Genomic DNA, 27,378 nt, shown 5'->3' with positions numbered 1-27,378 from the left:
CTAGAAGCTTCTCAAGTACCACCTGCCCCTCTGAGTTCACCCAAGGATGACAAAAGGAATTAGGAAACATCAACCTCCTATCTCCCTCTTTCATGGAACCAATTCCTAAAAATAGAAAGGCATTCATCATCTTCATTGATGACCCAACCTCCTTGACTCATCTATAAATAGATCACTCTTCCAAGGGATATAGAGGTTGAATAATTCTGAGTTGTAAGGAGGTGATGATGGTTTTAGTATTAAGGTTAAGTATTGTGGTAATGTTGGAATTTCTTGCTATTCATGAGATGAAGAAGGTTTGAAGCTAGAAGGATGGTGCTAGATCGAACTCATGGGTTGTAATCCTTCTTTCTATCAATAAAGATTTTCAAGATTTTTCCCCTATGTTTGTGTAATCTATCAATGCATTCATATGTTTATCATATTTTCGATTCTATGTTATTTATGAATTATGGATCATTATGCTTTGACGGGTCTTTGTTTCTGTAATTGTATAGGTACTCTCCAAGCGTGTTAAGTACGGGGAGGAGTAGCGAGATCAGTCAAGGAGAGAGGGATCAAGCAAGGAATCAAGCGGAAGTTACAGGTTGGTTCCTTATAATCTTTCTCTTATCTGTCGTTCATAGGAAAAATAGTGAATTGTTTTAACTATTGTTTCTAGGTTAGCTACCAAACCTAGAGGGTTAGCATTTCTTAGAAATACTAATTATTCCTTAAACAATGTGGATCTATGTAAGTTGAATGATGGTAGCGTGCATGATCCCTTCCCGAACCCATTCAGTGATGAGGTCCTGGATAGTTTAGGCAGCCAAGACACATACTCTTTCATTGACGGGTTCTCTAGGTACCATTAGATCAAAATCGTGCATGAGGATAGAAGAAATATGACCTTTGTGACTGAATGGGAATGTTTTCAATACACCGTAATGCCTTTTGGGCTAAAAAATGCCTAGAAATATTTTCGCGCGTAGTTATTGCCGCATTCAAAGACTTCATTCATAAGTTTATGGAGGTATACTTTGATGATTGGACAGTGTTTGGATTGGTCAAGCGTCATGTGGCAAGTATGCACTTAATGTTAGATACATGTCGAAGATATCAGATCACGCTCAATATAAAGGAGTGTTTGTTTTGTGTCCCTTTCGGGATCCTGTTAGGTCATGTGGTATGCAAACAAGGATTGATGGTCGACCCCGTGAAGATCGCGGTGATAATCAACTTGGAGGCCCCAAGGAATATGAAATAGTTGCGCGCAACTCTAGGGCATACCAGATACTATAGGAAGTTCATCAAGAGCTATGCCCAGATCACCATGCCCATGGAGAAGTTGTTGAAAAAGGATGCTACATTCTATTGGGGTGATGAATGCCACAAGAGCTTAGACGTGCTGAAAGATAAAATGGTCACCACGCCAATCCTAGTCTTCTTGAACTGGAAGAAGGAATTTCATGTGCACGTGGATGCCTCATATATTGTGCTGGGGGTCATGCTGACATAAGCAGGTGAAGGGTAATTGGACCATCCTATAGCATTCGCGAGCAAGAAGCTGTCCAAGGCTGAGAAGAACTATTCCACTACAGAGTGCGAAGGACTAGCCATGGTGTACGCACTCCAAAAGTTTAGGCACTATTTGTTGGGTAGAAATTTTAAGATGTATACAGATCATTCTACATTGAAATACCTGGTCAATAAGCCTATGTTGGGGGGGAGGATCTGCAAATGGTTGTTGCTGTTCTAGGAGAATGAACTTGAAGTTATTGTGAAGCTAGGAAGACTGAATGTGGGACCTGCTCATCTATCATGCATTGAAACGGGAGAGGAACCTATTAGTTTGTAGGAGGGGTTGCCTAAAGCATAGCTCTTTGCAATGTGCATCATGAATAGTCACTTTGAGGATATCATACATTTCCTAACAACAGGAACCGCTCCGGAAGGGTATACAAGCTAGGAGAAGAATGAGTTAGTAGTGTGCATAGTAGAATTCTCCGTCATTACAGGGAACTTGTACAAAATGGGGTTAGACAAAATATTGCGATGTTATGTACCCAACTTTGAATGAAGTAACATTCTTGTGGAGGCTCATGGAAGAGCTGCAGGAGGACATTATGCAAGAAAAGAAACAGTGCAGAAGGTTCTACGTGTTGGGTTGTGGTGGCCAACTCTGCATAAGGATGCGAAAGCATATTGTAGGCCATTGCAGAGGGATGAACTGCCTTTGATGCCTCATGTGACGTTACAACCATTTGAGAAATTGCAATTGACTTTGTGGGCCCAATTTAGCCGCCAGGAAAGAAGACAGGTGTGTTGTACATCATCACCGCGACTAAGTACTTGACTAGGTGGGCGGAGGCGCAACCTGTGAAGGACTATACAGGCAAGATAGCAACAAATTTTCTTTTTGAATACGTATTGACAAGATTTGGCTGTCCAAAGATCTTGATGAGCGATTGCAGGATGCACTTTCTTAATGAAACAATCAACGCGTTGATAGAAGAATTTCAAGTGTATCACCAAAAGAGTACGCCTTATCACCCGCAGGCCAATGGGATGGTGTAAGCATTCAATAAGATACTGGAGAATGCACTGACGAAGGTCTACAATGCTCAAAGAAGTGACTAGGATGTGCACGTACCAGTGGTGCTATGGGCTTGTAGAATGACTTGCACGAAGTTGACTGGGCAAACACCTTTCAGAATCGTGTATGGTGTAGAAGTTGTGATGCCAATGGAATACATTGTACCTAGTTTACGCATAGCGACACTCACAGGAATGGTGGACCACAAAGCCCTAGAAGAGAGGCTCGCGTAGCTAGTAGAGCTTGAGGAGGACTGATTTCTAGTTGGATTTCATCAACAAGTTCAAAAGGAGCGCGAAAAGGCATGGCACGATCAACACATCAAACTACGCACCTTCAAGGTAAATGATATGGTCTTGTTATATGACAGTAAATTTGATAAATTTCCAGGGAAATTCAAGAGGCATTGGCTAGGACCATATGTCATTAAGGAGATTACTGATGGTGGAGCAGTTTAGTTGGTCAAATTGAATGGAGAACCCTTCCTAGTGAAGGTGAATGGCAGCCAATTGAAGCCATACACCGGTGATCCAGCTAGGTGACTATATGAGGGAAGCACAGTCTTAGCACTCCAGGAAACTAAAAGGAAGCATGGGACTATAAACTACACTTACCGGTTCAGAGAGCTACGCAATCGGGGAACTGCGCAGAATGAAGTTATGTCATAATGCCCACGGAAGCGCGCAGGGGGATGCGCCACCAAGGAAGCAACCGCGCAAAGTAGCCATAAAGTGACCATTAAAGTCACTGTTCATGATTTGACGATGAAAAAATGGTCAAATGGATCGAGGGGGTGGCATTTAAGTCAGACTTTATGGACCATATCTCTGAAAATCTACTGCCAATCTAGCATTAATGAACCGTTTTTGGGGGGAACGGTCAAATTTGAATTTGAAAGTGCCTATAAATTACACATGGCTGCCCAATGAAAAACACTTGGCATTTTGAGAAGTGAGTTGTTTAGCTCTCAGGCACACATGAACCATAAAACCTTCAAGATTTTGCTAGCAAGTTCTGTGTTTGAGATATTGCCACAAGAAAATCAGGAGTTATTACGAAGCATTATGTCGACGCCCACTGAAGCTCTGAGCGTGGAAGCAGCGATAGCCGAGGGAGCTTTCCCAGAGTTGGCTATGGAAATGGAAGGAGATGCCCCAGAGGGTGCGCCTACAGAGATACCAGCTGAAGTACCAAAGTTTCCACAAACGCCTAGGCCAAGGCTTACCCCGAACATGGAGGGTCCCAAGATAAAGAAGGGCAAGAAGGCCATGCCATCATAGCCGGTGCAAGCATCTCCCAAGAAACACCCCCAAAAGCTTAAGCCCACTACACAAGAAAAGGGCAAGATGATTAACCTAGAGCCAGAAGAAGAGGAGTTTGAAGATATCCCAATGGATGATGAGGATGTTTGGGTGGAGATGGAGGATGTCGAAATTGTGGGGTCTGACCCCATCACTAAGATGCTTGAGTACGTCCCTCCGCACAAGGGAAAGACCAAGGTGCCTAAAGAAAATGACGAGATTAAGGTCACCATGCATACACCCCTCTTGTTGGACCAAATTGTGTTTGAAGGACCGCGCTTGGGGCACACCCCCATTTTGAAATTAGAAGACTGGGATTTAGCAGACACGGAGTGGTTTCCTCACCTAGTAGTGGATCAATTCATGCACTGTGTGTTCCACAAAACCATTGGAGTAATTATGCTTGAGCCATGGAAGTGGCTAAGAGTCATGGATAAGGCATGACTGCTCAACCTGCTATGGGTGTCGCATTACAACCGCACACCCATCACAATGGTGGTAATCAAGAAGCTATTGTGCTTGGTGCACGATGGGTGTTTGTGGCTGGAGGAGCCAATACCCATCACTGATAGACTGATCCATAGGATCACGCGACTACCATACACAGGGGAAAATCCGGCCATGGCATTTGGTGGAAAGACTGGCGAACATGTCCTCGTGGAGGCCATGAAGGAAAAGTTCAAGTTAGTGAAGAAGCCACGTGGCTATGCCATCTCAAGAATCTGTGACCCTACGGTCAAAGTAGCCAAGGAAGGTCATGTGGAAGTTTCATGCAGACAAGGTGCTGACACCAGTCGTAGGCTTTGGCAGCCCAATGCACGAAGGGTGTTAAATTTTATTGGGCGTGCTACCTTTGCGATGAGTTCCTCGCAAACTATCGTGAGGCACAGGATCTCAGCAAGAAATTTCACTATGCATGGCTCTTGCTATCCATAGTGTTGGTAGCATGGGAGCTACCCGAAGACAGTTAGTTCCCTTCGGTCGTGTTGAACCTACCAGAGGCTGTGAAGTATGCTTCGTTGTGGGCAACCAAGAATCTTCAACGATTAAAGGACAACAAAATCTTTTTGACCTCGACGGAGATAAACGTGCACATGCCCATCAACTGCAAGCCGCGGTTGTCGCCTACCAACTTTGACAGATTGCAGGAGTACGTGGGGATCAAGGCTAATTTCCACCACTTCTCAATAAGGGCACATAAGGACCTCGAGTAGCAGTGGCATGACTTACCCTACTTGGTGACATATGACGTGATCGAGGTGGTCCTTTACCGCTGGCTGGAAGAATGGCGCACTGCCTTGGATATGACTGTGAGATCTAGCAAGACCGTCATGCAGTGGAAGAAGGAAGAATCCAAGCTGAAGATGGAGCAGCTGGCCGCAAAATGGAGAAAGGAGGCCGATGTTAAGGCTAAGGCAGAGTGCATTGCCATGCAGGAGGTAGGTAGACAGGGAGGATAGGCAGGCGGAGAGGCAAGAGGACAGGAGCACGGCTCTGATAAAGAGAAATCGCCCTCACCAAAGAAAAAGGAAGAAGCAGACAAGTAGACAGATCAGGGAGGAGCAGGCCTAGAAACAACTCTATTCCGTATCAAGCACATCAAGGGTCTAGAAAAGATAGGGCCATGGAAGAATTCCAAAGCGAGTAAGGCGTCTTTGGATCCAATCACCCTAACAGATGGGGATGGTGCGAGATGCCACGGCAGAACTACTGCAGTAGTTCGAGCAGCAACAGAGCAAGCATTGGGCGCTATTCAAATGGGTCTGCGTGAGATGAAGATCCACATCTCACACATGAAAACCAACGTGGCTCCCACTAGTGTGGCCATTGGCACCTCAGAAGCCGTGGAGATAGAGCATTAACGACGACGACTGATGCTGACAGACTCGCTGTCAGTGCCTTCAAGGGAATGGGATTTAATCTAGCAGTCCTTCCTAGTTAAGTGCTTTACCTTTTGTAGGATGGTGTGATCACTGAACTTCAAGCCCATGATCACCGCGCTTTACAAGTGATCAACGAGAAAAAGGTCAAAAATGCTCAGATGGCTGTATAGCGCGACTCCACCATCAACCTTGTGTCCAACCTCACAGATAAGAATCAGTGCCTCTCTAAGGTTATGGATGAAGCATGCCGGACTGTCCCAGAGCTGGACATCCCTGAGGCTGAGCCAGTCGATGTGCGGGTTCGAAAACTTACTGCAGGAGTGCGCGACATACACACAGAGTTGGCCAAGGTTCAGCTGGAGCTAAATCTCAAGATCGCAAAGTTGCGGTTAAAGGCCTAGCCTTTGACTCCTCCAGAAGTTAGGGAGAAGTGCGCGATTGCTGTGGCAGATGCGGTAGCAGTGGTAGCAAGTGCAGTGACGAACTGCACGACACTTTTTGAGTAGTCACTAGAGGTCCTCACCAGCCTATATGAGGACCCCAATGTACAGAGGCTAGAGATAGAAGCACAAGAACTGCAGCAGCTCTACGATGAGGTTAAGGTAACAATGCGAACTATTGTCATCAAACAAAGGCTTACGAAGCTACAGGAGGCCAAGGCACTGAAGGAATAGGTAGACGCAGTGCAACACAAGGAAATCGTGCTGAAGACTCGCTTGAAGCCTTGGTTAGATGAGGCCTATGAGATCACAACTACCATTGAAGGCAAGTTGGCCAGTCTACAAGAGACTCAGCAAAATCTACAGAATGCTAGCACAGGGCCAGTGATATAATAGTTGGTTGAGGAGCTAACGCAGGCAACAACGTATTGCGCTGCTGAGGTAGCAGTTATTCAGGTCGATCTGGGATGTCTTCACAACAGGATCTTCATGCCAGCTAAGTGACTCGAGGGTGAGTTACCATGTTTGTGTTGGGGGCCTATTGGGAACAAGTCCCCTAGGGGTTAATTTTGGGGTTAAACACCCAATTTTTGGGGAAGAAGACCCGAATTTGGTGTAAAGAAATGTAAAAACTCCACATTTTGTGGTCGCAGAGCATGAGATGTCTAAAGTTAAAAGGGTTTTCTGCCTTTAGTCTAGATAAGTTGTGTTCGTTTTGGAGATCTACCCATGGTCCACGGACCATGGGATTGTATAAAAAGGGAAGTCTTAGAAGATCTAAGGGGGAAGTCTAGTAAGTAAGTAAGAAGTCATGAGTCATTGGTAAGCTTGGGTGAGCTAAGAGTGAGAGTCTTAGAGTAGGAAGAGGCTCTACAACTAAGTGTGTAGAGGCCTAGGGTAGAAGTCCACAACTGAGTGTGCGGACCCCTGTAGCTGTGTGCATAGGGCAGATTGAGTCTGTACTGGGAACTTGAATCATAAATAAAGAGAAGTATTTTGGAATCACTGTGTTTTTTGTCTCTGATTATTACATCTGATTATGATATGTTGAGTTTTGGGTTTATATTATAATGTTCAATTAATGCACGAATGTATCTGTTCCTATCTGTTATTTGAACGTAAGTAATAATATATGCTTACTCGAGGGTAATATTAATTACATGATAAATTTGGCTAACCACTAAGATAATTAGGAATGAGATAGTAACATAGTTACGAAGGTGCGTAAGTGCCTGGATCATTGTTTAGGGTTGCGCGAAGGATAGTCGGATACCTCTGTGGAGTTTCTAAAAGACATAAGAGGAAATACATTGATAATATCTAAAGTCTTACCGATTTGCATGAAGGAAGGGATTAAGGTAGAAAATCGACATCACAACCATCTCAGGGTGCAAAAACTTGGTTCTTGCATCCCCCCATACTACTTCAGGTGGGACTTCGGTCTGCGCTCTGCGAACTGATGCTGAAAGGGCCAGTAGTGTAGGGATTTGCTTGGCTTCCTAACGCTGAACTTGGGTCAGGGCTCATCAAGCCAACACCAGTGCATAAACTACTCCAAACTCACACTACAACATTTGAAATTCAACATTCAATACATGTAAACAACACAACACTTAACTCATGTTCCATTCAACACTATATATGACCCTAACATATATAATATATAAACAACATGAAAAAGTATATAGAGAGCGAAAATTGGTATAAACCACTGAACGGATACCAATCTAACACATTTGAAGTCAAATTGTTCAATTTTTCCTTCCACTATGCAATACTATAGTCCACGTTTTTATGTGAATACATTGAATGAATACCAGCATGTTGTCCATAGCCTGGCATACACTACAATCCATGCTTTCATAATAAGAATGAATACCAGCCTTGGTGCAATTCAGTTGTCAAAGGAATGAGTGTGAGAGATAAATTAAGTGCATAGTGTAATGACCAGCCTCTTTTCACACATCAAGGGTATGAAATTTAGTTTCTTCACTCTCGTCCAAACTCCCTGCTCCTCAATCTGGAGGAAATTAGTGATTGCAAAGAAGAGGGTATTTTCCATTATATGTCGCCAAAGGATGAGAGGATACAACACGTTGAAATCGTTGGAAAACATGTTGAAAATGTTGTCACCCGGCTATATATAAGTCAAGTCACTAGTTCAACCCACATAAACCACCATTCTGTACAATGCTAATTCTATCTCAAATGACAATTCAACTCAGCAAACCTAGTGGAGGAAATCTAGGACTCGGTTCTCAGCCTTGTATCAGGTATTAGACCTTGATGTAGTAGCTTCCAAATTACTAAATTAACAATGAAATCAAGAGTGCACAAAGTCTGATTATTGATTGTTGCATATAACTCAAACAACTCTTCGTGACTGGAATACTATTGCAATGGTCACTACTTCGATTAGGAAATTTGAGAGAAATCAATATCAATTTGGAATCCAAAACTTTAAACAGACTGCCATTCAAATGCAAGACAAGATGATATTATGCAAATCATTTCCATGCAGAACATGTGCATTCTAGAGATCCCTCACCCAACAATTCCGACTTCGTATCTTACTATACTAGTAGTTACATGTAGAAATAAGACTAAGACCTATTGTTGCATGCAATGTCCATTCACCAATGCCCTTCACATACAATGGCTTTCAAAAATAGGTTATAGCAACAAAATGAAACAAACAATCCATACAACTAATGCTCCTCATGCACGAATTTCGAAACTTCAAACGATGGTCAATGGACATTAAATTGAGATGAAGTCACTCCAAATTCATGCTCAATATTTAATACAACACAATATTCAATGCAAAATTACTCATGCTCCAACCAATACATACCATCCATAGTAATGGCAGTATTGTGCCTCCAATACTTGGTCCCACTTATATGCTTCAACAAACAGAGAGAAGGACTACTCAATGTAATGTTTGAGGCCGAATGAAAGTTGTAGAAAATCCAATGGAGAGAGGGGTCTAAATAGGAGTGTCGGGAAAAGGAGAAGGCATTTTTGTATAATGAACAATGGTAGGGTTCCAGTTTTCGGTTGTCAAAAGTGCAGTTGTTATGAAAAATGTGTTGGTTCCAATGCCAAAATTTACTTAGTTGTTGCTATGGAATACCAAGCTGCGAAGGTGTTGGAATGGGTAGGTAGAGAATTAAGTGCATAGGTCTAAGCAGAGGAAAAGACACACCTGACGAGCCATTGGTATAGTTGCAGCAGGAGATGTAATGTTCATTTGGTGTAGCACTGTAATAGTTCCCTAAGAAATGGTAGGATCGTGTGTATGAAAGTAAGGCCAAAAATGGGTAATGATGTGTTAGAGTTGCAGTCAAATTTTGGCCTTAGACATAATAAAATCACATACTAATGAGATCAGAGGGAAAGATTACCAAAATTGGAGACCTCGCTAACGGATAGAGATGGCAAGGAGCATTTTTTAGTTGATTTTCATAATTGTATGCAACACAGGCCAGCGCTATTCAAGGAGAAGCTTAAATTGGGGACCTACAAACCTGAAGCTATGATACCATGTTAAACACACATGGAATGGATACAATATATGAAGGAAAATCATGATATTTCATTTACTATTCACAAGATGTTCATTTATAATATATTTTACATGACCATTGGATTCCATATTCCAAGGTCTCTTGGACTCCCTTTGGCTTCTCACATTCCACACCATCCCTTAGCGAAATAGGTGTCCAACACTATATTTAGACTTCCTTAATGAATTCATCCTTCAAACTGCCTACTAATCTTGCATTCAAGAACAACCTCATGCTTTGCTTCAACTTCCATATGCTTCCAATACCTGAGAAGTTCTGGTAATTAACCCACAATCTTCACTGGGAGGATATGAAAGAATGGTTATAAATAAATAAAGGATACATATACAAGGGACTAACCAAATATTAATAATAATAACAATAGTAGTAAATAATGAGATATAGAGCACTTATCTTTTGAGAAAAGTTAGCTCCTTCTTAATCTATGGACTTCTTGTATACTTCTGCAACTTTGTTGGCTCCATCTGGCATCGAGATTGTAAGACAACTTCATCAACATCATCTTTCATAGGCTAGGGTTTCTTCTTTCAATGGAAATGATGTTCTAGGCCTAATCTAGGGTTTAATCATAAACCCTAAATTCCCAACTCATAAGCATAGGTCCAAAATCCTTTTAGACACTTATTCTTAATTTCAATGTATAAAACATGGATTCAATCATCTTGGTCCGAGTACTAATTCTTAGATCCTAAATCTTTACAATAATAGATGCCAAATTTTACTAAGGGAGTTATGGCTTATATTTCTTCCATACAAGAAATATTCAAACTCAAAAAGATAAAAGTCCTATAATATGGATTTCCAGCTCTAATGCACTTTTAACTCTCTTTGGCTCGAAGAGGAGCATCAATCAATGATTACAATTTTGTCATGATAGCTTCAAGAAATCTTATAGTTTAGTGAGTGCATACTTCTATCTCTCAGACTTTTATTGTAGTTCAAATCTCAGGTCCTCATACTCTGTTTGATTATCTAGGACACTATACTTTTACACTTTTCATTATACTTTCCTTCAGTATAGTTCCCAACTTAGATAGATGTGAGGTCCATGAGATATTGTGAAGTATACTTTTTGTTAGTATATTTATAGATATTTCCTTTGGTTTCTTGTTATAAGAATTATCTCAACTTCTCAAGTAATTCATACTATAAAGATAATTTCAACCTTCTTGTAACAATTTTCCTTCAAAACCTTCATTATGGTGATATTTTAGGAGTTACTTTCCAACGTCATGAGGTTCTAGGTATTTAAACAATAGATGAATCATGCTAAAAGGACTTGATAGATCATCTTCATATACTTCAAGATTTGAGATATTATGATCTGGTGTGACATTTGACTTAACTTCTAAGACTAATGAATCAGGATTGCAATAAATGCAGGATTGAAGACTAGCAAAAGTATCCTCTAAGGCTCCACAATAGGCTTTAATATTATTCTGCCTTTTAAAGTAATTTGAGGAACTTTAGTCCAATAAAATTTCTATGGAAGTTCAATAAGATAACTCACCTTCTACAGTTAGCAATATTGTCATAGCAAACTTGGATACCCATAAGTATTTCCACTGTAAGCTTAGATGCCACAAAAAATTATTGCCACAGAAAATTATTAGCACAATAAGTTTGGATACCACATAAAACGATTTCCACAATAAGCATAGATGTTATAGAAAAATGTAATAGAGATTCAGACTGTCGTTTGGTATTATTTTCTTGGTTGAGCGAGGATACACAGATATTTTCATATCTCTATTCACTTTAGCCTTTTATTATTCTTGATTACTTCATAAATTGCAAAGATGATGTCTTGTATGTTGTGTGTTATATTCTCCAATTGATGGATGTGAATAGGCTATATATAGCATTCTCTGTAGGATCTCTTCGCTACAATTTCAAAAAATTGTGCTTGGCTTGGTCAAGTTCCATAGATTCAATACACTAGGATTTTGAAGAGAGACACAATCATTTATTGTTCTTTAGAGATTTGGACTAGTCAAATTTACAGTGAGAAAATCAAATGTCTCAAGAACCACAAAGATGTCATTTCAGAAGTTAGAGAGGTAACACAACATGCATATGAACTTCTTTCAAATTGTAATAGGCTTGATTTAGTTACCTTTGTTTAGGATCATGGGAGATTTCAGATGTCACACCACACATCTTTGGCTTGCTTCATATACCACAAGGAACTAGAATTTGATCCTAGTTAGTAATCTTGAATCTTCATTATAAAAATCTCAGATGCTTGTTGCCTTTTTACATAGTTTGGCTTCCAACGCTATTACACAAATTCAAGCTTTTCCTTTTCTACCACAGTGGTTTGAAAATGTGTCATTGAAAAATAGAGATACATACAAACCCTTTACCACTAATCAGAGCTCTCATGACCATCATAAGGATTCTTGTGACTTGAATAAGGGAAAAAGTTTTGACTTCCCTATAACCTATGTCATGACCCCATTTTTATTCTTCTTCATAGTACACCCACGGTGGATTTCCAGGACAGGGGATGACCAAGACAATGGAGCAGGTTTATATCATCGGGGGCCTCGATGGAGTTTTGAGGAGTTTTTATGTGATTTGATGGCATTCGCTTGGAATATTCCATCATCAACACAGTTTGCCTTTCGTTCCGTTGCATTCCGACAACTTTCAAAAATCAACATTATTATTGGGCATAACTTAATTAATTATGCTCAAGGTGGCATTTCAGGGAGATTAATTGACGGAACACCTCATTGTAATAGCTTGTTGGAACTAGGATGAGAAGATCTACATGATGGGACTCTTGGATGGGAGTTTTAGTGACCTGAGGAGACATGGTGGCCAATTTACTCTTTTCCTGCATTAAAATAGAATATTTTAATTAAAATAAAAGGGGGAAAGTGCTCCATGATTAAAATAATAATAAAATAGAAGTTTCTAGAGGGGTCCATCAGATCTATAAAAAAGGAGGAGCAGGCCATTGGAGGACATCTTGGTTTTGATATTGTTTCTTGTATGAGAGGTTGAGAACCTGATTCTCTACTCCATTGGTAGCCCTAGGATGAAAACCCTCAGGTGATATAGAGAGATTGGGTGAGCACCCATCTCCCCTTGGTGGATTCATTCAGAATCCACAGGTGTAGTGATTTTTTTTCTATTTAAGTTTGGAGACCAGAGGGTCATTCCCAACTATTGTATTGGCATCTATATATAATAAATCTGGATTTTGGTTGTTGCATTTATCATTGTTCTTCGCGTTGTGATTTTTAATGAGATTTTGTGCAATTTATAGATTTATGGTTTGGGTTTTACATGGCAATATTTTGGTAAATACATGATAATATGAAGTGCTTGTTCCAAAACTTTCTAATTTGGGACACTACAAATTGGATCTAATACCATGTTCAAATTAGATTGCAAGATTTAGTTTCTAATCATGATAATTACTTGTGAAGATATTATTGTCCTCTTGTTAGATTTTTTTTACTTTTCATCAAGTAATTATCAATTTGTGTACAAGAAAATAAAGATCACAGTGCACAAGAGACAAGATTCCAAAATTAAGTTAGAGGCTAGGGCATAACCCATAAGGGGAAAACCCATAAATCCTTTCCATATATATTCTTCATCAACAAGAGAAATCCAATTCACATCTAGCCTAACTAGAAGATCAAATTTCCAAGTCAACCCTCCACTAAGTATCAACATGAAGTATATCACAAAATTATGGTCCCTTAATTAGCTTGTATATCACAAAGGTTTGGTCCATAAAATATCTCATATGTCACAGAGTAGGTCCATCAAATAGCTCGCATATCACTAAGATCCTATCTATGAAATAGCTCACATGTCATAGAGACTCGGTCCATAAAATAGCTTTCAAGTCACAGAGAACTAGACCTTCAAACAACTCATGTCACAGAGATCTAGTCCATCAAACAACTCGCATATCACAGAGAAAGGTTCCTAAAAAAGTTTGCATTATCTCAGAATGAAGATGCCATAGGAAGATCACTTTATTTTAGAACAATGTGCATCAGATTCCCATGCCATGTTAATTTTTCTAAGGGCTATATTGTTCTTTTCTTTGATAATTGCATTTCATCATTTAGATATAGAATTCACCCCATAACATCATAACCATATTCAGCAACATATGCAATTATATAGAAAGAACAACATCATCATCAATGTAACATAACATAAAGGGACAATAGAAGAAAATAATTCACACATAGAGACACCAAGATTGGTCAGAGACCTAGGAAAAACCCAATATGGGGAAAACTCTTTCAAAATATTCTTCTTGTTAGATTGTCATTGAATGATTTAGTAAAAGAGGGTACAATGATCCATATCTTCAATCATAACTCTATCCAGCAAAAGCAACTAATTAACATCCATAAGATGAACCAAATCAAGTTAATAACCAAAATCCCTGCTTCGGATGCCTACAGTCAACTGTCACTATCTACAGTCAACTGTCGAATACTACAGTCAACTAACGAAAACTTTGGTCAAGTGAAAAAATCAACCTTTAGGTCCCATTCATAGGGAATATGTGTCATGCATGTAGCCGAAAGGCTTCAGTCAAAATTTCTCCATGACATGCTTGCGATTGTAGTCAAAATTTCTCCATGACATCCCTGCGATTGAGACCCAAAACACTAAAAACAAAGATGTGAGCTTCAGGCCTTGCAATTCTAGACCTGTCCCAACCAATCTCCACAAACTTGCCTCAGGCCTATGTGATCCAAATCAAAGAAGAGAACAGAAGAATGCCCCATGATGATTTTCCAAATGAGGTTGAGCTCACTTGTATTTATATCTTTCCAAGGGTGTCCAATTTGCTTTAGGGCTGACCTGATCAAATATGCACATGTGGGATTTAATTCAAAAATACACTTTCCCTTGTCCAAATTGAGCGCTTCAATTTTCAAAAGTGGTCCTCTTGAAAAGAGGAATCTCATCCCATGGGTGGAATTTTTCACTGAGCTTCCAAATTAACACTCCCTCTGAGCTAGGGATAAATTCCAACTGCAACATGTAATCATCACAAGAATACTTTCATCAAATAATATCCTCTCTCAAGTATCCAGTCATCAAATGCAAACACTTATCATCTTTTCTTATCTTTACTTGTCTCTTGATTATCTCTGCTTGTATCTTAACTACCTCTTGATTGTCTCTTGATTTCCTTCTTCACCTATTGTTTCTTCATCCCTTTCTTCCCCCTCGTCAGGTGAAAGTCTTGATTATAATAACCAGGAAGCTAAGAAGAAGAAGAAGAAAAATAAGTAGGGGGAAACCAAGCAACCATTGCTAACCATGCAACTAGTATGAAGAAACATTCCAATCAACCATGCAAAGTTAAATTACCTTGCAAGTTATGTAAGGGTGATCACCTTCTTAGAGATTGTCGTGGTATTCCCAAGATATTAGAAGTGTGGTCTACAGGCTCACAACATTGTTTATCGTCGGCTTTTGGAGATCATGCTAGTGACAAACCTTCGACTAGTGCTCGTAAGGTTCATGAGAAAAAGAGTAACGTTAAGTTTCCGTGTAGGCTATGTGAGGCGAATCATCCTATTCACCTTTATCCTTATATGGATGAAGCCTCAAAAGTGTTGGAAAACCTTACAGCTTCTCAGCCACGACTTCGGTTGGTTACCAGAAGTTTTCCCCTAATCCTCCACTAGTTGATGAAGTGATTGATCAAAATTTGTCTTCAGTTAATCCCAATCTCTTTAAACGTGAATCCCATGAGTCCATTTCCGACCAACCATTGGTTGACAAAATAGTTGACTTGATTCCACCTTTAGTTGATCATACCTTTCCTATAGAGAGTGAACTTCATACAGCTCAGGTTCTTCTCGTTTCTTCAGATTCCAATGAACTAGAGGGAAATCCTCTCATTTGAATGACACGGGGAGACAATTCTCTCATTCCCATGGCATGGGGGGGAATCCTCATGGTCCTACAACATAGGGGAGAAGTTCTCCCATTCCCATAACGCAAGGGGAAAATTCTCCCATTCCCACGACATCCCCTCCAAGTAGTATGGTCACTTCCTTTGATTGGAGTCGACTGGAAGGATATAGTCTTCCTCCTTATGTGCCTGTACCTAGAACAATCATAGATGAAAGCGGGTTTGTTATTATTTTGTCCTAAACTACTTGGTAAGTTATTGGTTTTTCGCAGCTTGTGCATGTTACCCATAAATTTTTGGCTTTTAACAAAGGAACTAGTCAATCGTTAGGGATCCTTCCTCATTTACCTATTACTTTGGGAGGAAAGGTTGTCTATAAAGGTGTGATGGTAGTCCAAGTCCCTTTGGACTTTAATCTACTCCTTGGGTGTGACTATGTTTACAACATGGGAGCTCTTGTCTCTTCACTCTTTTATGTGATGTGTTTCCCGCATGAAAGAATAATGGTGACCATTGACCAACATTCATTCATTAGTCCTAATTTGACTCCCAGTCAACCCACTTCCCTAAATGGTCCTTATATACAAGTGGTATCTTCCTTTCCATAGATTAATTATGTGGCAAACTATTCTATGCCCATGTCTATTGATGATCTAGTAAGTGATGTAGTGCATCATGTACTGGGAGCATTGAAGCTTGATATTTCCATTGGATCCCTTGATATGTATCCCTTCCAAAACATTTTTCTCCCATCTGATGAGAACCTCTTGGAATTTGTGGCCTTTTGCAGGTCGTGATCAAGGTTTTCGAAGCATAGTTCCTTTTCTTGTGTGAAGTTCCTTAAGAAATGAAACAAGGTTCCCAAAGCATAATTCATTTTCTTGTGTCAAGCTCCTTAAAAAAAGAAACAAGGTTCCTAGAGCATAGTTTCCTTTCTTTTATCAAGCTCCTTAAAAAATGAAACAATGTCTGAGAGTAGAGTTCCTTGTCTTTTGTCAGACTTGTTAAAAAATGAAACAAAGTCCCATGAGCATAGTTATTTTTCTTGTGTCAAGCTCGTTAAAAAATGAAACAATTTCTATGAGCTCGTTCAAAAATGAAACATATCCCCTTCCAATTTGAGTCTCGTAAATTAGATCTCGTAAATTCTCAATCGAATATTTCACTTGATCCCGTAAATGAACCTTGATTATGTCCACCTATTAGTAACTAGTAGTCTACTTAGGTGAATGAAATGAATATTGGGGGGAATGTGCCTCAAATTTATTCATTATATTGGGGGCATGTAAACTTATTTCAACCATAGTTTTTTTATGTTTCCAGCTTGTCTAAAAAATGAAACCATTCTCATCCTATCCCTAGTGATTTCCATTTTTATCAACCCAATTATGCCATATGAGCCTTGGTTTTCTCATTCCATTGTTGCCATCTTCTTGGATGATTATATGCTTTCACTTGGTTTTTTTACCCTTTCCTAAGGAATCTCTGCGATGAGTGGTCTTATTAGCCATCCTCTTGACCTTTGTGTGTTTTGAGCAGTTCCATCATGACCAGAACTAGTTGTTGTTGAATTTCCATGACCTTAGGTCTAGGTTAGAGTCTTAAAATCACTTGAGCTACCAAACCAATAATATAAACCATTAACTACTTTGCATAGCGAAAATATAAAGCAGTAAATCACATATGCACAAATATACACATTTTTTAACAAAATTGTACAATAATGTACAATCCCAATCTTCATTATATTAAACCAAATCTGAATAATACAATAGTCTATGGTATACAAGATATAATGACAAACTTCGTTGCGCAACTTCAATGTCGTGTCTTGTCCTATTGATCCTTCGCTCTCATACTACTCACTAGTAGTGCCTTAGTCCATAAAGGCCACTACCCATTGAGACTCCAAGAGGGTTTCCACCTAATAATGTTGCAAGTCACTTATGCTGCATGTACACGATCTCATCAACTACTCTCTAGGCTGGCCAATTCCCGAGCTTCAATCTGCCTTCTAATAGCCTCTTTAGTCCATCAAAGAGCTACACCTAAGGCTGCAATACTTCACCCAATCAAGCACCAACAACATCCTTCTTATCTGCTGCTCTAGGGATACTTTGGGTAGTCAACAATCAAATCAATGGTACCCAATCACGTCACTGCGGAATTTGCACTGATGGAGACACATGATCACCCAATCTTGCCTCCAATTTGGCTCCCATAGCCTTCAAGTCAATTTGATCAAAACTGTTCAGTTCTTGACCCTATGTTCCTCCATAAAACACTGTTTTCCTCTATGCTTTCATACTAGTTTGTGACAGTCTCCAAACAATCCTCTAATCATTGTGGAATACCCTTGAGGGACTTCTCCTTGTTACGATGTTATCTAGGGCATACACTAGCCCCTTAACATGCCCTATGCAAGCCCTTGTTGTGCTACTATGTCCTGCGGCCTAGAAAATAGCAGTCCTTGAACAAATAACCCTTCAAAACAATGCCCAAAAAACTCCTAAACAATAGAATAATGTCCTCTTCTCCTCGGCCTAGCAGCACAACATCCCAGCCCTAGAAAAACTCCTCAAACCTATATTTTTATCCCTCAAATAACCCTTAGATATTCCACAAGCATGCCCAGAACTTCTGCCTCCAAGCATACCTGTCCATGCTGCTCCTCGGCCTCCACTTCAAACTTCTCCCACATTGTTGCTTGACCCTTTCTTGCTACGGCTAGGGCATCCTAATTGCAAAGATATCTTGGATGAATGTTACACAAGATGGATACTCAAATAACCTCAATTCACCCTCCTTTTATATCCATATGAGGGGCTCCAACGAATTATTAAAGAGACCCATCTATTGGACGAATCTTACAACAAGCCTACATGACTTGAAAACCAATAATTACTAGTCAACTTCAAAAATTCATAACTCTCTAATGAAAACTCAGAATCAGATGATTATCATTGCATTGGAATCGTCTTGCCGATAAATATCATCCTCATCCACCACATGTCCCAAATCCATATTGTTTTGGCCCAAACATCAATGGGTGAAAAACCACACACTTAGGTTCCAAGCCCACAAGCTGCCCTTGTGGTGCTTTTCCCTCTAAACCCTGAACCCTAGGGCTTGGAGTACCTCCCAAGCTACACAAATCAATAGTTTCTACCTTTTATACCACTTGTTCCTCTAGGAGGAACCCTCTTTTAACTCTTTTCAGACTCACAAAATATGAAAAGATTTCTTGGCACTTGTTTTTTCGAGCTTATTAACGTAAATGAAAATACGTCTACTCAGTATAAGTTTAACCCTTTTCCTAAATGAGATAGACTATCTACGAAAAAGGAATACCTCAGTTGAACATGGCTAATAGGTTATCCTAAGTATTTTTTTCTGCCTTTTTGGACTTAAGAGACTATCTACGAAAATGAACCTTTGGAGTTTTCTTTTTTGCCTCTTTTTCAAACTCTCTAAACATGAAAAAGGAGTCGAGTTGGACCTTCGCTCGACTCATTAAAACATCAAACATCGATGGACTTGTCGAACATGATGGGACCGAACTAATCCTTCTTAGGTTTCGTTAAACATACTCGGAGGGATTCATCTGAAGGATGAACTTACAAATCAAGCATATGTTATCCTCCTCAAGCTTGTTAAAAAATAAAGAGGTACTGACCAAAAATGGTTGGGGAAATTTGGAAAATGGGATATTCCACCTATTAATGTCAGTGAGTCACTCTTGAACATGACACTCTTCCACTTCATCTTTGTGGCTATTGGGTTGGGAAATATGCTTGTCTTTTGGTTCATCACATCATTTCAAAGCCTTCGTTTTTCAGTTTTAGGTCAATGTTGCAAACTCCATTCAATGTCGTTGATGTGTTCAAGAGAAGTCATTCAGTTGATATCTACTACAATACTCTTAAGCCTTCATTCCATGTCTATCATTCCTGAACCCATTTCACATCGATGTCATTTTGTCTCAAATCATGATACTCGTTTCATGTCATTGATGCGGGATACATCAAGGCCCTTCTACAATGGGTCGCTACCTATCAACATCAGCTCATTATCTAGGAGGTTAACTTAGAAACTCTTCCTTGAGTACCTTGGGAATTGTATACATCAATGGCAAGTTTCCTCCTTCTCAACAATAGGTTTTCATCATTGGAATTTGACCGACATATTCTATGTGGTGTTCAACTTCAACTCATTCATTCAAACCATACAGATTATATTGTTGTGTCTTGAGAACCATTAACATCATCATTGGTTTCTCTCACATCTATTAATGGCTTACATCATTGGCTAGTAATCAGATGGTGTCTATCGTGTTCGACTCCAAATCCTTTATTCACATGATTAGACACATACATTGGATGATCAAGTGAATGAGATAGAAGACCCCATATCTAGTTCCATCCATCTGGGTTGTTCTTTCAGGATTAATGCAATATTACAAAGCATGATGGCTATGATCATACAGGCAGTCATCCAATCATGGGTCCATACTTTGTCATCAGTCGACATGTATTATTTATCATTGTACATGTAATGTTAGCTTATGTGTTGAGCATGGGTATGCCTTCCTCAACAAAGATATCATGATAAATGTTTTGTAACTGATGATGATTTAACTAGTTGTTCTTGATACGAACTTGTCACAAGGTAAAGCACTTTAGTTATCAGTTGTCATTTCTAACTTTGCGCTTTAGGGGGGAATCTACTATAGGCCATTTTTCCGTATCTAGTCAATAGGCTTAAAAACTAGATCAATAAACATCCATGAACACCTTGTCATCATCCCTACACAAATCCCTCAGCATGACTCTTCCAAATCCCTAAGTTTCTGGATCTGACTGCTTCATTTCAATGCTTTTAAGGTCCAGTGCACCCTATACCTTTAAGGACATGCGCTTAGTGACATTTTTCTCATTTCTTCACATGCTTTGATCATAGCAAGTTGTCCCTTGTTGGGGGTGCGCTTATCCTAGAAATTCAAGAAAAATAAAAAGAATCCCAAAGCTTCTTCTTCCAAAATATTCTAGACATTGTTATGACCATTTACCTTGGACAAGAACTTTGAATCCTATCTCATCCTACCTTGGATATTTCACCTCTTATCCCTTGAGCTCATCCTCCCATCAGGAGTGGATCTTAAGCCTAGATTGGTAAATAGATAAGAATTCCTAAACTACCCTCCTCTCCTATATATTTAATACCATCCACAAGCTAGAAGTTGGCTTTTGGAGACTAATCATACTCTTATGCTATTTCTTTGATCATAAGAGAGTTATCATTCCCATGCATTGTGGTAAGGAAGGACAGGTCATCTTAGGGAGATCTTCAGAAGATCATCTTCCACTTTTGGTTGTAAACTCTCTCCATTTCATATTAATAAAAGAGTATATCATTTTCCTATATTTTTTATGTTATTTTTACATTCATATATTTCAATGTTGTGTTGATCCATTGAATAGAGTGATTAGATAAGGTTAAATATATGTCATAGATCTTTGGCTTGTGTTGATTGCTTGTGCAAGTTCTAATTATAGCGATCGGAGCTACGGTTGGAGATTAAAATCCAATAGGAGAGAAGATCTTGTGATGGATCACAAGTAAGCATCTTTCCATTCTCCAATTCCTCTAAGGAGAAATTTATAGTCTTTGATTTATGTTGTTTTATACTAGGCCACTAGGTCTAGGGAAGATACTTTTGTCCACAGTCATAGATTCTGTATAAAAAGATTATGGAATCAAACTATATAAGGTTCTAGAACATATATTCATCATATTCATAACATGTTAGCATCAGCTACTTCATCATCACATCATGACTTCAATATTTCATCAAGGATTAGTTTCAAATAGCTAATAGGGGTATACTTCAAGAATCGTGATCACAACATCACTCCTTTATCACATAACTCAATATATCAAGTCAAGGCATTCAATTTTACCATATGTCATAATTACTAAGCTCATAAAAACCTAACAACATTCAACAAGAAGATCATGAATATCAATCTCATTGTTATACCTCTATCATCATGGTTACATTCTTATCACAATAATGAATCAAGCTATCATATGTCAAAAATAATGAGCTAGCCTTCTTATGAACCTTCATGTCTAAGATGTGAGATGCTTTGTCAAATATCAAGTATACCAATATATCAAAAATCAATGTTTCTAAGTAGCTTTACAATGACTTAATATAATGTAAGATACTTGTCCAATACCAAGTGCACCATCTCATCATAAGTACCATGAATCAAACTTACTATCATATGCAATATGAGTCATTCATGAAGGATGTATTTTATCATACCTTAGGGCTTACCTTTACATCCAATATTTGTAGCTAAAACATAACATTGAAACAATACATCATATATACCTTGTAGATACCTATGCACCTTGACATTGGCATCTTGGAGCACTTTGTCAACTTTTCATCAGGTGCCTCTTCTCCTTTTCCAGCACTAGCTCTTATCTTCCTACACTAGCCATATTTTCATGCACCTCAGATGATCCTCAAGAAGGATCCACTTATCACATATCATAAAGGAGTTAGAAGTATCCAAATACTCACATATACATGCCAGAAGTATAATCAATAATCATATCAATAATTCTAAACAATAGTAAAGGAGAAACATAAATCGAAAAGTACTTATCTTTAAGGAGAGGTGATCATCTCCCTCTTGAACCAACCTTCAAGAGTCATGTCTATCCATTGTCACTATAACACTTGTTGCCTTCAATATTTCAACCAACTTCATCAGCAACCATGCCTAATAGAGACTATCCCATCTAGGGCTTCATCAAATCTATCACAAGTGATTGAACATCTTCACATTGATCATGCTATGGTTTCTAGATTGCATATCTTGAATTTTTTACATAAACCATGGTTTCTTCCTAACCCTAAAACTAATACACAAATTGCCTAAGGTTTCCTTCAAACCCTAGTATTCTTTTAGGTCTACTCCATCTTCTCTTGCATTCATCAAAGGTGTCTTCATAGGGGTGATCTCAATGAATTTTCTTCAGCCCACCTTTGATACCATGTTAATTTTTCTAAGGGTTATATTGTTCTTTTATTTGATAATTGCATTTCATCATTTACATATAGAATTCACCCCATAGCACCATAACATTATTTAGATTTACAACATTATTCAACAACATATGCAATTATATAGAAAGAACAACATCATCATCAATGAAACAGAACATAAAGGAACAATAGAAGAAAAAAATTCACACATAGAGACACCAGGATTGGTCCAATACTAGGGAAAATCCCACTATTGGGAAAACCCTTCCAATTTTTTCTTCTTATTCGATTGTCATTGAATGATTCAAAAAAAGAGAGTACAATGATCCATGTCTTCAATCATAACCCTATATAGCAAAAACAAGTAATCAACATCCATAAGATGAACCCAATCAAGCTAATAACCAAAAACCCTACTTATGGTGCTTACGATCAACTCTCATTGTTTGTGGTCAACTTTTGAATACTGATCAACTGAAAAATTCAACCTTTAGTTCTCATTTGCAAGGAAGATGTGTCATGCATGTATATAGAAGGCTTCGATCGAAATTTCTCCATGACATTCTTGCAACTATAGTCAAAATTTCTCCATGACATGTCTGCGGTTGAGACCCAAAACCCTAAAAACAAAGATGCAAGCTTCGAACCCTGCAATTTTGGCCCTATGCCAGCCAATCTCTATGAACTTGCGTCAGACCTGTGCGTGCCAAACCAAATAAGAGAATAAAAGAACTCTCCATGATGATTGTCCAAATGAGGTTGAGGTCACTTGTATTTATAGCCTTCGAAAGGTGTCTAATTCGCTTTAGAGTTGACCTAATAAAATATGCTCATGTGGGCTTTAATTCAAAAATAAACTTTCCCTTATCCAAGTTGAGCACTTTGATAGTCAAAATTGGTCCTCTCAAAAAGAGTAATCTCGTCACATGGTTGGAATTTGTCACTCAACTTCCAAATTAACATGCCACAAACCCGATTTACTCTTCCACAGATGATCATCGAATTGTTTTCCAATTGGTGGAGTATAGGTGCCAATATATATTTGTTTCTTCATTTTAAAAGGTGCCTCTTAGAGCAAAGCCAATTTGATCGATAGGAGGACCGACTTGAAAAATTGGAGGGACAAATGACACTTTAAACATTCATATTTTTTCTTCTGTTATGAGCGTGACAAAGAACATTCCCTTTAAAATTTTCTTTTGACTAAAACAAAGCATGAAGAACATGCTAGAGAATAATAATAATTTTTCTACTTTAGTTTTTGCATAAAATACATATTGATACAAGTACAATAATGATTATGAAGGCCAAACCTAGTTACATTTTAAACACTCCCTCTTAACAAGGGAGGAATTCATAATGAATCATCTGGATATTATCAATTTGAAGAATTCTATAAGAAAGTATTTAGATTGATAAGAATCATTGATGATAACATCATCATAATCAACATTGTCAAAATACCAAGGCCTTGAAAAGTAAGCTCTATCTCTCCACTAGATGAGAGCACAATGTTGGGAGGCATTCAGTAAGACACCACACCACCTCTCCAAGGCACATACTCCACCTAGATTCACCAAAGTATGTCCTCCATAGGACGATTTCCTCCTAATCCTAGGAAATTTCAGCCCATTGTACTATTATTTAACCAAGTCCATGTACTCGACATCTGACTATTAGTCTTGGTCATAGTACATGACTTAAGAATGTTTTTTCAAGATGCTTATCCAATCCACCATTCTCCCTATTCATGTTCATGTACTAGAATTACAATATTTAGTCCTGACCATAGTACATGTTACATGGAGAACAAGGTGTCCATCCTCACTCCCTCCTAACCTAGGAGGAGTAGTTTAAAATCCCAAGATTGTCTCATAAGTACTCATACTTCCCTTACATCAACTACTTGTTCATCCATGGTGATATATGGTGGCATCTTGGCTTCTATCTACACTATAATTCTTGAATAAAAAAGTGCTTAAACCTTCCATGAAAAATTAGGTCCTCTATCAATCCTAAAACATCTTATTATAAAGCATTAGTGTCAGATCCAACACTCCATCACATTTTCAAAGCCAAACTACCCACAAAAGCAATCATATATTCCTTCTTTTCTCATCAATTGAATCAAATGCATCAGAAGACAAACTAGCTTTCATCATCGAGATTCTAGGAGAATCTTGATCATATGATTTTTCCTTTTCCAAGTTTCTACCAAATATCAAGTACTGGTTTATCAATCTAAGATCCTTCATGTCAGGTTCTGCTTTCTTCTCCCTGTGAAGGACATACCATTTTCTACTTAAATCAATCCTAGAGTATGAGGTATTTTAATCATGAGAGTCATTTTACATATCCTTCCAAAAAAAATTGGATTAATCATTTCAACTGACACAGAGGGCTTATCAAGAACTTCTTCCTTTTACTGGGAAAATCTTGCTTTCAAGTTGCATGCTAAATTTATACTTCCTTAATGAATGCATCCTTCAAACGACCTACTTATCTTGTATTCAGGAACAACCTCATGCTTTGCTTCAACTTACTATTTCTTCCATATGCTGCCAATTCCTGACAAGTTCTAGTAATTAACCTGCAATCGTCCCTAGGAGGACATGAAAGAATGGTTATAACAAATAAAGTATACATAGGAAAGGGACTAACCAAATATTAAAGTTAATAAAAATAGTAGTAAACAAAGAGATATAGAGCACTTATATTTTGAGAAAAGCCAACTCCCTTTTAATCTATGGACTTTTTGTATATATCTGCAACTTTGTTAGCTCCATCTGGCATCCAGATTGAAAGACAACTTCATCCACATCATCAGGCATTGGCTAGGGTTTCTTCATTCAACAGAAACAATAGTATAGGTCCAATATAGATTTTATTCCTAAACCATGAATATTCAATTCATAAGCACGTGTCCAAAACCCTATTAGAGACTTATTCTTTATTTCAATGTAGAAAATATGGATTCAATCATCCTGGTCTGAAAACTTATTCTCATAACCTAAATGTTCACAACTGTAGATGTAAGATTTTATAAAGGGAGTTATGGATTCTATTTCTTCCATAAAAGAAATCTTCATGATGAACAAGGTGATAGTCCTCTAATATTTCTTTCCTTCTCTAACATCCTTTTAACTCCCTCTGGCTGGGAGAGGAGTATCAATCAATGATTACAATTTTGTGATGATAGCTTGAAGAAATATCATAGTGCAGTGAGTGAATACTTCTCTCTCTCATATTTTTTATTGTAGTTAGGGTCTCAAGTCCTCATACTTTGTTTGATTATATAGTACACTAATATTTTACATTTGTCATCATACTTTCCTTTAGTATAGTTCTTGACTTAGATAGAAGTGAGGTCCATAAGATATTGTGAAGTAGGATTTTTTTTGGTATATTTCTACATCTTTCCTTTGATTTCTTGTTACAAAATTTGGCTCATCTTTGTTGGACTATTTGCGTTTCCATTGATGTCACCTATTGATGTATTTACTCATCAGTCCCTGTGTATCATATTGAGTTTGTTGTACACTTGTTGAGGGTTTTCATGCTAATGTAAAACGTTTTCATAAGTCTTAGAATGTTTGTAGAAGAGATGTAACGAGGTAATAATGCCTCATCTGAAGTTTAGCAACATGTGTGTTAGAGGTCTAGTTGATGATGTGTGTAGAGTATTTTTGAGTTATGAAGTTGGTTTCTTGATGTCAAGTTGGGCTTGGAAGAATGGTTTACGGGTCTTATCAACCCCCTGAAGCTCTGTTGCAAGTTTGAGGGAAATATATCTTATTTTACCTTATGTATGCCCTAGTCGCATGGATAAAGGTTTGTGGGAGCGACTAAAATTGTACATTCGTTAGCTTGCTATCTTATGGTAGTGACCGGCCGGATCGGGTAAGTGTTGTGCGAGCGACTGAGGTAAAACACGGTAAAATATCTGGATTTTTCATGCTCATTTGGAATTAAATTTATTTTGCGAAGCTTATTTTCATAATTTTCTAGAAAAATGTTAGGACAAGTTGTGGGGCCTCCAGAAAGTGATCAAAGTTGAAATTATCAAAAGGCTAGTGGAATGATTTGCTTGATTTGGTCAAAAAGTCCAGCTCAATGAGAAATGAAGCATGTGAACAGGCTTTGGGTGAGCTCCATAACTTGAGAAATTAATTGATATCAGATATTACAAATATGTGAAGGCAAGAAATTCATTTGGTTGGCTCTCTAGCAGAGTGAGTGAGTGAGTGTGTATGAGTTACCAGTGCACAACCAGTGAATTTTGCAGTAAATTCAGAGTTTTCGAATTTCAGTGTGCTTCAGAGATTATTCTTTAATATTGTTTCAAAGTTGTATCCAAAGATTGAATATCAATTTAGAGAGTGTGTGTAGAGAGCTTTGTTCTCTCATTCGGAGTGTGGATTTGTGCTTGCATGATTGTGCTTATTTGTTGCTAGTCTTGTTTATGCAAAAGTGTTTTCAGTTCTAAATTTCATTATCTTATTGTAGAATTATTTGTACTTGGAATGGGGGCTTCAAGCTAAGTTCATGTTAATTGTCTATTGTAGGAGTGGGTGCTCCAAGTTGTTTGTAGCCAACATTTCTCATTTCAGTC

Source organism: Pinus tabuliformis, chromosome 4_2, assembly GCF_031772625.1.
Source record: "Pinus tabuliformis cultivar Carrire ecotype Pingquan chromosome 4_2, CPIR1, whole genome shotgun sequence".
NCBI classification, from domain to species: domain Eukaryota; kingdom Viridiplantae; phylum Streptophyta; class Pinopsida; order Pinales; family Pinaceae; genus Pinus; species Pinus tabuliformis.
Note: the sequence above shows the minus strand (reverse complement) of the source record.